Source organism: Geotrypetes seraphini, chromosome 2 (assembly GCF_902459505.1).
Source record: "Geotrypetes seraphini chromosome 2, aGeoSer1.1, whole genome shotgun sequence".
Classification (NCBI taxonomy): Eukaryota; Metazoa; Chordata; class Amphibia; order Gymnophiona; family Dermophiidae; genus Geotrypetes; species Geotrypetes seraphini.
In genome coordinates this window covers 99,523,129-99,536,781 of record NC_047085.1, presented here as the reverse complement: position 1 = coordinate 99,536,781, position 13,653 = coordinate 99,523,129, and the positions used below count along the sequence as shown (strand labels likewise).

Below are 13,653 nucleotides of genomic sequence, written 5' to 3'. Positions count from 1 at the left end.
ATTCACACTGGCTACCCGTTGAACATAGAATTAGGTACAAAATCTTAATCTTAACTTTTACAACTCGCTCAAATTATCAACCAGAGTTCATTGATAGACTCTTAATTCTTTATAGTCCCTCTAAATCGCTTCGTTCTACGTCACAGAATCTCCTTGTCGTACCATCACTAAAATCAATCAACACGCTGAGATCCAACAATTTTGTTGTCATTGCACCTTCTCTCTGGAATTCGCTGCCTAATCATTTACGTAGGTAGGCGTAGGTAGGATCATATCATAGGTGTGTTTCGAATTAGGCCCCCCTTTTTGAATTAGGTTCCATTTGGTGCCTGACTTATGTGCAGGTATTCACGCAAAAAAAAACCCTTTCCCCATCAATCTTCTCTTAGGTTTTATTATTACTGATGACAATTTTGCATGAGGTAAAATCGTTAAAGGAAAGATTTATAAACTATAAAGAGTTATTACTTCATGTAAAATTGTCATTTCTTTAATAAAACATTAACTATTTTTTCTGCAGCCCTCCAAGAACCCTATTTTTTCTGCGACCCTCACAGTTAAAGTTTAACATCTTTCCTTTCTCAAAACTGACACATTTCAACCACTATATTGAAAATAAAATCATTTTCCCTACCTTTGTTGTCTGGTGACTTTATTTTTCTGTGCTTTTAACTATGTTTCCAGGGCCTCCTGCATGCATCTCCTCAGGTCCTCCTTCCCTCCCCCATCTTCTCCCTTCCTTTTACCTCCCCCCCCCTGTCCAGCAGTACGGTACCCCTTCCCTGCTCCCCCTGTCCAGCAGTAGTCCTTCTCCCTTCCTTTTACCTCCCCCTGTCCAGCAGTACCCCTTCCCTGCTCCCCCTGTCCAGCAGTATTCCTTCTCCGTTCCTTTTACTTCCCCCCTGTCCAGCAGTACCCCTTCTCCCTTCCTTGCTCCCCCTGTCCAGCATCCGCTAGCTTTAGTTTAGCTTTAGCCGCGGTTTCATCAGGCAGCCCCAGGGCTTTTGCTGGACCGGCCTGCCTCACATCATCGAAGTAGGCCAGCCTAGAAAAGGCCCCGTGGCTGCTTGATGAAACTGTGGCTAAAGCTAGCGGCAGCTGTGTGACTAAGTTAAAATCACACTGAGCTGCTACTTCTGGTCCACGGGTGAGAAGAAGAGGAGTCCTGGCAGCGTATAGCCGGCAGAAGGCAGCCAGCGTCGGCTATCGGGGCAGAAGTCAGGAATCAGCTGACCCAGGCACGGGTGATTGGCAGCAAAAGGTGAGATTATTCTACTGCGCATGCGGAGGCATGGAAGCACACAGGCATGGAGGCACAGAGTTTTAAGTGTGCATGCATGCTAAGGGTTTTATTATTATTGATTAGTACGATCCCCAAACAAAAGACATCCTTGACAGCGGTTTGCTTTCACAGAATGAAGTCATTCAGCTTGGCTTACAATGTCTTACAAAGTCAGAACAAGCTTTATTTATATAGACAAAAAATGTATCAGCTTAATGTGTATATGAAGGCAGTTTTAAGTGGTCATAATTTATTATATCAAACTGTGCAAGGTAAGAGAGGTATATAATATTGCAAGGGTTGATCATGACTAGACTGCATTAATCTTTTTCAGTTATTAAACACATTCATCAGATGGTGGCTGAAACACAGCATAGCTACAAACTGCAAAATAAGTATTTTCTCCTTGAACTGACAGTGTAACTTTCATGTTATGGCAGGCATTAAGAGAAATTAAGAACAAGAGGATAAACCCTAATAAAAAGGTCAAAATTCCCAAAACAAGAGTAAAGGTGACAGTCTCTTGTAGTAAAATATATTAAACCGTATAATAACAGAAGAGAAGGAAGTAATCTTTATTATAAGCTGAGGTAGCAATGCTGCTGCGGTAAATGCACCAAAGCCCATAGGAACTGAATTGGCTTTGGTAAATTTACCACAGCAGCATCACTACCGCACCTTTGTAAACGGGACCCTTAGGCCCGGATTCGGCATAGGATGCCCGTCCCGGGCATCCTATACAGAATCGGGCCTACACCCGCCCAAACTAAACCCGATTCTGTAACCGACGTCCATGTTGCAGACGTTAGTTACAGAATCGGGTTATTCTTTAGACGCGGCCACTATACTTAATTGTGGCAAGGGATCTCCCTGCCGCGATTAGTATAGCGGCCGCGGCTAGGGCCGCCAATATCCCATCTCCCCCCCGACCATCGCGGCAGGAGGGTGCCCAACCCCTCCTGCCCACAGAACCCAATGATTGCCGGCAGGAAAGTGCTCAACCCTTCCTGCCAGTAGACCCCTCTACCCCACCCCTGATGATTACGGCAGAAGAGTACCCAACCCCTTTCTGGACCCCCCCCAACGACCCCCCCATCAAAATGCCCCAGCCCCCCTCACCGGACCCCAATGAAATCCCCCACCCAGGAACCCCCCTTGGGCTTACCCACAAGTTGTCCGGATGAGTCCTCGCACCATCCGGCCAGCAGGCCCACCTCCATCCAAATGAGGCGGGCCCGCCTCTCCCCTGCCCAACCCACAGGATCCTAGGGCCGGATTGGCTCAGGCGCCTAAGGTCCCTCCCGCCATCTCTGTCTCCTTCCCTTCTATGTCTACTAGTGCTACAATTACTACTAATCATTTCTATAGTGCTGTTAGATGTACACAGCACTATACATTAAAACATTTAAGAGATAATCCCTGCTCAGTAGAGCTTAAAATCATAACATACAGACAAACAGGAAACATAGGGGGTTAAGGAGTTTCAGGTATAGGTACTATCCCATCCCAGTCTGGCATCTCTGTCCTCTCCCCCTACCTCCATAGTTGGTTTGGCATCTCTCTCCTTTCCTTTCTTTTCTTCCCTCCAGGACTGGTATCTCTGTCTCCTTCCCTTCCATCTTGCTCCCCCATGCTCTGACATCTCTCTCTTTTCCCTTTCCATCTCCCCCTCCCCCTCCCTCTCCATGCTCTAGCCTCTGGCATCTCTCCACTCCCCTCTCATCTCCTTTCCTTCCCTTCCTCCTCCCCTCCCCATAGTCTGGCTTCTCTCTCTTCTCCCTTCCTTTCCCTTCCCATCAGTTCAGAAGCTTTCTCCCTAACCCCTCTCCCCCCCAAATCAGGTGAGGCATTTTTCTCTTCCCCTCCCCCATAGGTTCAACTATCTCAGGAATTGCATATAGAAAGCTCTGACTTGGTTCCCAAAGTCCTGCATCTCTCTTCAAGCTGAACGGGTCCCCAATGGGGTAGTTATTCTCCCATGCTACCTGTCGCTGACCCAGAAATTTTCTCCTCTGCTGCAAAACAGGAGGTTTGTAGCAGAGAGGAAGCTTCCAGCACCTAAGTTAATTAACAAATACCATTTAAAAAGAAAAAAACTGCAACATTAAAGCACCTACCAGCACCTAAATAATACATACTGGAATCATGCCTTTGTAGGTTCTTTAGGCTGCCTAATGCTACTATGGGCTGCTTTTCAGGCAGTCGCCAATATCAGTGCCCTATAGAGAATCTGGCCTCAGTATGCAATTAAACTCTGGAATTTGTTATCAGAGAATGTGTTAAAAGCAGTTAGCTTAGGAGAGTTTAAGAAAAGTTTGGATAATTTCCTAACAAAAAAAGTTCATAAGCCATTATTAAGATGGTCTTGGGAAAATCCCCTGCTTATTACTAGGATAAGCATAAAATCTATTTTACTCTTTTGGGATCTTGCCAGGTACTTGTAATCTAGATTGGCCATTGTTGGAAACAGGATACTAGGCTTCATGAACCTTTGTTCTGTCCCATTATGGCAACGCTTATATTCTTATATAAACCAGCATTCTCTGCATCTCTGCTCTGGCTGTCAGATGGCTGCTTTACCCATTAGGCTATATCTCTAGTTGGAGAACTGTGTGACCATTTTATAATAAGACACCAAAGTATAAGTTGGGCATGCCCTAGGGCCTTGCAGGAAAGTTAAATCCCTAGACTCCACCAAAAATATGTAAACTTCAAATCTAAATTTTTAAGATAAGGAGCATCCTCAGCATGAACTTGAAAGCTTTAAAGAGCGACTCAAAGAGCAGCTTTAGTGCTTAGAATAGCAAAGCCAGCAAACATGCCTCTGCTGCCACAAAGACATCCATGTCTCTCTTTTTGCTCTGTTCCTAATTTGGATGTTTCAGTTCGTGAAATGTCATGCTGAACTTTTCCAGAACATGGATGCCCACCGCACATATATTTTAGAACAGGCTGTATCCTGCTTACTAACTGGGATGACAACATTCTGAGTTGGACATCCTTTCTAAAATGTCCCTCACAATATCAAAACATTAACAAATATTGCAAAGAAATCATCAGAAAAACTTTTTAACATGAACACTTAGGTAAAACAAGTTTCAAGTTTATTGACTTTTTAATATACCGACCATCAACAAATATCTGGCCGGTTAACAGTAAAATTTTAAAAAGAGAGAGAAAAAATAAAATAAAATAATAAATATTTAAAATAATTAGAGTGAACATCAAAGACATTAACTGGACAGACTTGAAAGTGAGGGTAAAAGGGAAAGGAGGGGAAAAGTTACATATTTTGAGAAGAGAAGGAGAAAGTTGGTGTGGGGTGAAACATATTGGGTAGGGTCGCTTTTTTTTAATGCGGTTGGTTGCGTAAGAGAGGAAAAGAAAAATAGAAGGAGAAAAAAAAAAAAAAGACAAGAAGAAGAGAAGATAACTCTAAATACAAGTGAAGGCGTCACGCAATAAAAAAAGTCTTCAGGCTTATCTTGAATTTATCTAGATGTTGTTCACCAATGGTGAGGACATAGATAGTTAATTCCAGGTTTCAAAGGCTTTTATATGGTATTTTACCAGAAATATAACCCTCATCTCTCCCCTAAAAACAAAGAAAAATGTCAAGGCCTGTTAGACATTATACAAAAACAAAACAAAAAAACCACACAAACAAAAAAACTTCAAAACTCCATTCAATAATTGGAGGCACCACAAAAGAAAAAAGATGGAGCAGATGGCTAAAGCAATCAAGGTTATTCTAACAGGTGAGTCAATCAATAAAACAAACAATTAAAAAAATCAATTAAAAATAATTAATTAAAAACAGTGAATAAATAGTCCATTGGAGACAATCCAGCTGACAAATATTGCAGTCCATGAGAAATGTGTCACAATATTTATATTAATCTTGTAGGCAAGCTTGTTCACCCTCTCCAAGGTAGGAGAACGAGACAGCACTCTCTAAAGTTGAAAGGGGATAGATTCCGTACAAACTTAAGGAAGTTCTTCTTCACCCAGAGAGTGGTGGAAAACTGGAACGCCCTTCCGGAGGCTGTTATAGGGGAAAACACCCTCCAGGGATTCAAGACAAAGTAAGACAAGTTCCTGCTAAACCAGAACATACGCAGGTAAGGCTAGACTCAGTTAGGGCACTGGTCTTTGACCTAAGGACCGCCGCGGAAACAGACTGCTGGGCACAATGGACCACTGGTCTGACCCAGCAGTGGCAATTCTTATGTTCTTATGTTGTAGTTGTAATATGTTGAATAATTGTGTAATCCAATAACTGGAAAGCAAGTAGCCAAAGGGTTAAACCACATAAGTTTATATGAAGGGTGAAGACCCTATGATCCATGTTTTGGCTAATGTAATATCCTTCATCAGCGGTCCACCTAGATCATAATCAAACAGTAAATAATAGATTGAATGATGCTGAGAACAATACTTAAAAACCACTGTGGGGAGTGTGTGGCACAGTGGATAAAGCTACAGACTCAGCACCCTGAAGTTGTGGGTTCAAACCCACACTGCTCCTTGTGACCCTGGGCAAGTCACTTAATACCCCCCCCACCACCCCAATTGCCCCCTATACATTAGATAGATTGTGAGCCTACTGGGACAAACAGGGGAAAATGCTTGAGTACCTGCCTAAATTCATGTAAACTGTTCTGAGCTCCCTTGGGAGAACAGTATAGAAAATTGTATAAAATAAATACTGCTAACCATCTGGGAACACAGGTGCAAAAACAAAGTAGTGTAAACAAACACAATTTCACTTAAGGAGTAATTACTGTGTTTTTCCGAAAATAAGACAGTACCTTATATTCATTTGGGGCCCCAAAAAGGCACTAGGGCTTATTTTTTTCATGTACATAATCATCTCTAACTTCCTCTCCTTCAGCCCAATTCTTCCTCTTTGCTTTCCCCCGCATGTGCAACATCTTTCCTGCCCTCTCACCCATCCCCTTGTGCCTTCCCTCTGCAACATCTTTCTATCCTTCCATCCCTCCCATCCCCCTGTGCAGCAGAACCCTTGCCCAGCTTCCATCCTTCCCTCATGCAGCAAAATCCTTTACCCAGCTTCCATCCTTCCCTCTCTCCCATCCCCCTGTGCAGCAGAACCCTTGCCCAGCTTCCATCCTTCCCTCCCTCCCATCCCCCGTGCAATATAACTTTTGAGCACCCGCCGCGCAGCCGAACCGCCGATGACCCTCCATCCTTCCCTCCCAACTGATCCCCGTCGACCGCGACCATAAATACCTTGCTGCTTCGTGGCCTTCTCGCTGGGGTTTTCTGTGTACTGATGATGTCATCAGTATACAGACGGCCCCAGCGAGAAAGCCACGAAGCAGCCTGTGAGTGCTGCTGGCTCGACACTCCTCTGCAGCAAGGTATTTATGGTCGCGGTCGGCGGGGATCGGTTGGGAGGGAAGGATGGAGGGTCAGCAGGGGTTTGGTGGTTTGGCTGCGTGGCGGGGCGGAGCAGGGGAAAGCACAACTGCCTACGACTAGGGCTTATTTTCAGGGCTAGGGCTTATATTAAGACCTACCCTGAAAATTAAGCTAGGGCTTATTTTCGGGGAAACACGGTAGTAAAAAAAAAAAAAAAAAAAAAGATCTCCATATTTTCTCCTGTTTAGCTAATTTCTTAAAACTCTGGGTCATGAATTTCTCTATGTTAGAAATATACCCTGTGTAATATCTTAAACTGCATCTCCTGGAGATCGGAGGATTCTGTATCATCTGTGTTGCATTTGCTAATAAAAATTATTTAAAAAAAGAAATATACCAAAGCTTAGGCCTTCTTTTACTAAGTTGCACTAATGGATTTAGGGCCAGATTCTATAACAGCGCCCTTATTAGCGATGCCTAGTGAAATTTAACTAGCTTGCAACTTAATTTTTTTAATTGATTAAAATGGCGTGGTATTTTCTGACATACCACAAGGCTTTTATTCTACAACAATCTAGCCAATGGTTTTCTTTGTCATTTGACTATTGTCCTCTCTGGCTACAGTTGGAACACTCCCTCTGTACTTTCTCTCCGTCGCTAATTGCACTGCTGACATCCCACTCAAAACTTTACGAGTTCAACCATATCATCTCCCAATCTGTTTATTGTCTACTTGAGCTAGATAAACTACTTGAAATTTCTATTTGTACCTCTTCTTTAACTTCACTATGGTTCAATCCGCATTTCTTAATTGACAAAGCACCAATTTTTTGGTCTTCTTGGGCTAAATTGGGGATGTGGTCCCTCAACGACATTTGTACACCAGCCTTACAATTTCTGACATTTGCAGAACTAAGTAGCAAATTTGCTCTACCGGCTTCGGCTTTTTTACCAGTGGTTACAACTAACTAGTGTAATCACTAAATCAAAAATTTTACAATCAGTAGTTGTTTGAACCCCTTCTTTGCTCTCACACTGTTCCCTGATTATTACAACAGGTCATGCTGCGTCTCAAATGTATAAATTACTTATCACCCTCTATACGAAAACTGACACCTCACTACGTAAAACCTGGGAACTCGATGTAGGACACCCAATATCAGACAGGCAATGGACCACTCTTTGGTCTACAGTCATCAGAACAGTTTCCTCTGCAAACTCAACCCAATCAATGTTTTTCTTACATCATAGAACGAACTGGATGCCCCAAAAGCTATATATTGCTGGTCTCCTTCCATCAAATAGATGTTGGAATTGTAAATCTCTCCCTGGCACATTGCTTCATATGTTGTATGAATGTCCTGTACTTCAGTCCTTCTGGTCGGACATATGGTCTCATCTCAGTCGGATTTTTAACATCCATGCTGCTCTTTCTCCTTCAATTATTTTACTAAAATCCGAGGCTCCTATACTTAACTTACCTCAAACTCAACACACTTTATTTGATACACTTATTATTATAGCATTAAGACTTATACTCTCTAATTGGAAGTCATTTGAATCTATTTCAATCCATTTTTGGTTTCAGTCAGTGCTTCTTCAACATAAATGTGAATTGTTGATTTCCACTTATACACCCATGTCTTCCAAGGCTCGACTAAAATGGTCTGCCTTCATAGACTATCTTAACCTTCTTTGATTCTCTTTTCTAGCTTTCTCTTCTCTTTCTCTCCTTTCTTTCCTTGACCTCTGAGGGATTTTCTTTCTTCTTTTCTTCCCTTTCCTTCCCCTTTCTTTCATTCATTTAGCCTCTCCTCCCCTCCCTTTTTTACTCTTTTCTCTCCCTTCTTTTACTTTTATTTCCCTCACCCCCCTTGTCTTCTCTTCCTACCACTTTAACCTTCCCTTTTTATGTAACATGATTGGACATGCTTGACCATCTTACTGTATTATATTATCTATTATCATTAATCCCTGATTTCTTTGATATTGCCTTTATATGATTGTCCTTGATTGTTCTTATGACCCTTGTACACCTTTTTCCATTTTGTATTTTTACTAAAACTCAATAAAACTTCAAGTTAAAAAAATAAATAAATAAAATGGCGTGGTAGTTGACCATGTCATTAAAAACCAATAAAAAACCAAAAAACACTCAATTAAAGTGGCACACAGAATTCTGCATGGCACCTAGTGATGCCTGTCGAGGTGCCTAACAGCACCTACCTAACAAAAAAACATGGTTAGGGGCAGAGAATAGGTGTGGTATGACTGTGGCATCTGTGTTAGGTGCTGGTAAATTAGGCCAGAAAAATATACTGGTGCCTATCACTAGGATGCCTAGAGGTGCCCTCACCTCTACAGGCGGCCCGCAGAGCCCAGAGACCAGCAGAGGAGAGGCAGCGTGGGAGCCCTCTCCGCCCCTCTCCCTGACCTGCGAGGGACCCGACTTTAATTTCCACAGCGCGGCCATTTGTTCCAGAGCCCCCTCACCTCTACAGGCGGCCCGCAGAGCCCAGAGACCAGCAGAGGAGAGGCAGCATGGGAGCCCTGCTCCGCCCCTCTCCCCGACCTGCGAGGGACCCGACTTTAATTTCCACAGCGCAGCCATTTGTTCCAGAGCCCCCTCACCTCTACAGGCGGCCCGTAGAGCCCAGAGACCAGCAGAGGAGAGGCAGCGAGGGAGCCCTGCTCCGCCCCTCTCCCCGACCAGACTCCTCATACACCACCACAAGCCGGAATCTAAACACATAGGCGATTACCTTCACCAGAGAGGAGAGCGAACAGAAACTCTCTCCATACACCCCACAAAAAAAAAAAAAAAAAAAAGGAAAATCACGCATTCAAAAACATACTTGCCCTCCTAATACTCTCACTACTCATTTCAAACTGGCAAACCACAGGATATCACCTATCACCCATCCCAATTCTGACAGCAACCTACAAACAACCACATCCACCCAGAAAAATCCACACCACCAGAACCCTAACATCTTGCCCACTGACCAGCCAAGATCACATACCCACCGTCTGGGGAAAACGACCTCCACCAAAGCACAAGACCACCACACAAAAACAACAAACACCACCAAAAAATATCCTCTACCTCAATTGCAACCTTAACTCCAACACAAAACACACCTCGTTAGCCTGTGCCTACATGAATATAAGATCAATTAGCCCAAAAGCAAATCTAATCAAAGACTGGATAATCAAAGAACAACTAAGCTGTCTCTTCCTAACCGAAACCTGGCTAACATCCAACTCGGACCCATGCATAACCGAATTCTGCCCCAAAGGTTACAAATTAGAGCTGGTTTGTCGAGAAAACAAACGAGGGGGAGGACTAGCGATTCTAGTAAAAAACAACCTCAACCTAAAAGTACTACACAAACAATCAACCCCTCACTTAGACCTTCTTGCATGCCAACTCTCCGACAATACACTCACAGGCACCTTGAACTGTCTGCTATGCTACATCACTCCAGGAAAATGGAACACCTCAAAACTCGAACTTGAAGAATTCTTATTCCAGAACTCTCTAACCTCCACATACAACTTGCTCCTAGGAGACATCAATCTCCACCTCGAAGACCACACATCCAAACAAGCAAACAAAATACTCTCATACCTCGACGCCCTATCCTACCAGATCCTCAATCCTGAACCCACGCATGAAAAAGGCCACCAACTTGATATAGCAGCATTCGCGTCTCATAACTTCCACACCCCGAATATTCACATCGCCAACGGTACCTGGCATCCCTCTCTTTGGTCAGACCACCTCAAATACACTTTCACAATCAACTGGCCTCAAAATAACATAAAATCTAAACCACAAAAAAACAACCTTCAAATCTAGACAAAAAATTGAACCAGCCACATTCTGGGACAAAGTGGACCCTGCAATCGTCCCCACTGACCCCACAGACTTCGTAAAACACTGGTGCACCCTAAGTGAAACAACCTTGAACGAGCTAGCCCCAGAAAAAACCAAACACAGAACCTGCAGACCCTCAGACAAGTGGTTCGACTCCGAACTCCTCCTACTAAAAAGGCATTGCAGACAACTTGAAAGATCTTGGAGAAAAAAGAGAAATGACCAAACCAAACCGCTTGGACAACCCAAATCAAACTATATAATATCAAACTCAAGGAAAAGCGCAAAACATACTACACCAAACTAATTGGTACAAACACCTCCGACACAAAAACACTCTTCAACTTAGTAAAAAAACTTACGGACACAAACCCATTCCTTGCCACTCAAGGCAATAAAACACCAACAGCTTCCCAACTAGCAGACCATTTCAAACACAAGATCATCAAAATCAGAACTACCTTCAACAACTCAATTACCACACTCGATGAGTTAATAACAACCCCCACAACGGAAGAAGCCATAACTGCAGACAGAACATGGTCCACCTTCCCAACTCTACAATGGCCTGATTTGAACCGACTATACAAAAAATACAGCCACACCTCATGCGACTTGAACTACTGCCCATCGTATCTACTTACAAATGCCTCCCCTAAATTCAAAACCAGCCTCACGCAATGGATACAAAGCACTCTCATAGAAGGCCAATTCCCACAAGATCTTGGAGAGATTATAATCACACCCCTACTGAAAGACCAAAAAGGTCCTATAGACACCCCTACCAACTATAGACCTATCGCTTCGATCCCACTATATGTCAAGCTGATTGAAGGACTGGTGGCTCAATACCTCACCAACTACCTAGCTGACCACAATATACTTCACTCATCTCAATCAGGATTCAGATCTTACCACAGCACGGAAACACTACTAGCAACACTACTGGACATAGCCCGACAATACCTCAGTAAAGGACACAGGATCCTAATTATCCAACTAGATCTTTCCGCCGCCTTCGATCTAGTTTATCATACCATACTACTCCAGATACTTGATGCAATAGGGATATCAGGGGTGGTTTACAACTGGTTCCAAGGATTCCTTAAAACAAGAACGTACAGAGTTAAGAAAAATGATACGAAATCTAACCCATGGTCAAATCCATGCGGAGTCCCGCAGGGATCTCCACTTTCACCCATTCTATTCAATCTCTACATCTCCTCCCTCGGTACCGCTCTAGACAACCTAAATGTAACATCATTCAGCTATGCAGACGACATAACTATTCTCCTCCCCTTCGAAACCCAAGACCACACCTCAACAGGACACCTGGAAACAATACTGGACGAAGTAGAAAAATGGATGACAAACCACAAATTAAAACTAAACTCGGACAAAACCAAATTCTTAATGCTTGAAATGAACAAAAACCCATCCATAACAGACCTGGAAATTAAAGCAATCAAATACCCAATCCAAACCTCCCTCAAAATCCTGGGAGTGCTGATAGACAGATGCTGCACTATGCAGACTCAAATCAACAAAACTACCCAAAAAGCATTCTTCACAATGCGCAACTTAAGAAAAATAAGGAAATACTTTGACAAAGAACACTACAGAATCATTGTACAATCCCTGGTACTAGGTCTTGTGGACTACTGCAATATCCTATATCTACTATGCCCTACAAACATGATCAAAAAAATACAGACCGTTCAGAACACAGCTCTCAGACTAATCTACTCCCTCGGAAAATTTGATCACATCACCAATGCCTACCTAGACTCACATTGGCTACCGATTCGAGCCAGAATTCAATTCAAACTATACTGTCTAATCTTCAAAGTAATCAACAGTACTGCACCTGCCTATCTAAACGATCGCCTAAACTGCAACCTTCCACTCAGAACAAAAAGAACACTGACATCATTCTCATACCCACCACTCAATGGCACTCATCGTAAAAAGCTTTATGATAACCTCATAGCAACGCATGCAGCAAAACTCAAACCCTCCATCGCCAGACTATTAACCTCAACATCTGACTTCAAAGCATTCCGTAAAGAAATCAAAACGCTGCTATTCAAAAAGTATATACAATCTACCTAACCTCCCTCTCCTCTTCCCCTAGAAATCAAAACACTACTATTCAATACCATTACAATCTTCCTAATCTCCCTCTCCTCCTCCCTTACACCGACCAGGTTCTGCGCACTCCCTGGCACCATACCCTCAATCGACCAATAAAAAAAAAATAAAAAATATAAAGACAACAAAGCTACCTGGAACCTAAATCATCCTACCGAAACCGATTACCTACCATCATATGGAAACAGACAATTTGCTAAGTAATGTAATGTAACCTGATTTATCTTCCAATGTTATTATGTCTATACACTCATTCTGTTATTCTGTTATTAAGTCTATACCCTCAACCTGTATTCTCCAAAGTCATGTACCCTCCTGGAAATGTCCAGTTCTCTTCTTATGTAATCCGCTTTGAACCGCAAGGTACAAGCGGAATAAAAAAAAAATCACTAATGTACTAAAAAAAAAATCACTAACCCCACTTAAATGCCCCAGGCATGATTCTGTAAATGGCATCTATTGGTTGATTAATAACCACACTCAACGGCACCTATGAGTTAGGTGCCATTTATAGAGTCAAATCCTTAGTGTACACTAATGATTAGCACATGCTAAATACTAAGAAACCCATAGGAATAAAATGATTTATTAGCATTTAGCGCAACCTAAATCATTAGCTCACCTTAATAAAAGAAGCCTTTAGTCATCCATTTATGAACCAATGGCACTGCTCTGATTTACACAGAAACATAGAAAAATGAAGGCAGATAATGACCATATGGCCTATCTAGTCTGCCCATCCATGCCATCTACTATCCCGTCCTGGAGATCCTATGTATGTGTCCAAGCTTTCTTCAATTCAGTTACAGTTTTCATCTCTACAGAGCTAGTGTTAGGAAGGGCCAAACAGGCCAGTTGCCCTGGGCCCCTTGGCTTTAGGGGGTCTCTGTACACTGGCATGTCTTTCCCTTGTCTATCATTATCCAGCATCACCCTTGCCTTCCTGATCTAACTT

At 42.8% G+C, this 13,653-nt stretch overlaps 1 protein-coding gene across 6 annotated transcripts in view; it reads right to left on the bottom strand.

Moving 5' to 3' along the window:
• EYA1 (EYA transcriptional coactivator and phosphatase 1) overlaps positions 1-13,653 on the bottom strand; it is a 329,665-nt gene that overhangs the window by 262,154 nt on the left and 53,858 nt on the right. The gene's annotated exons all lie outside the window — the stretch shown is intronic.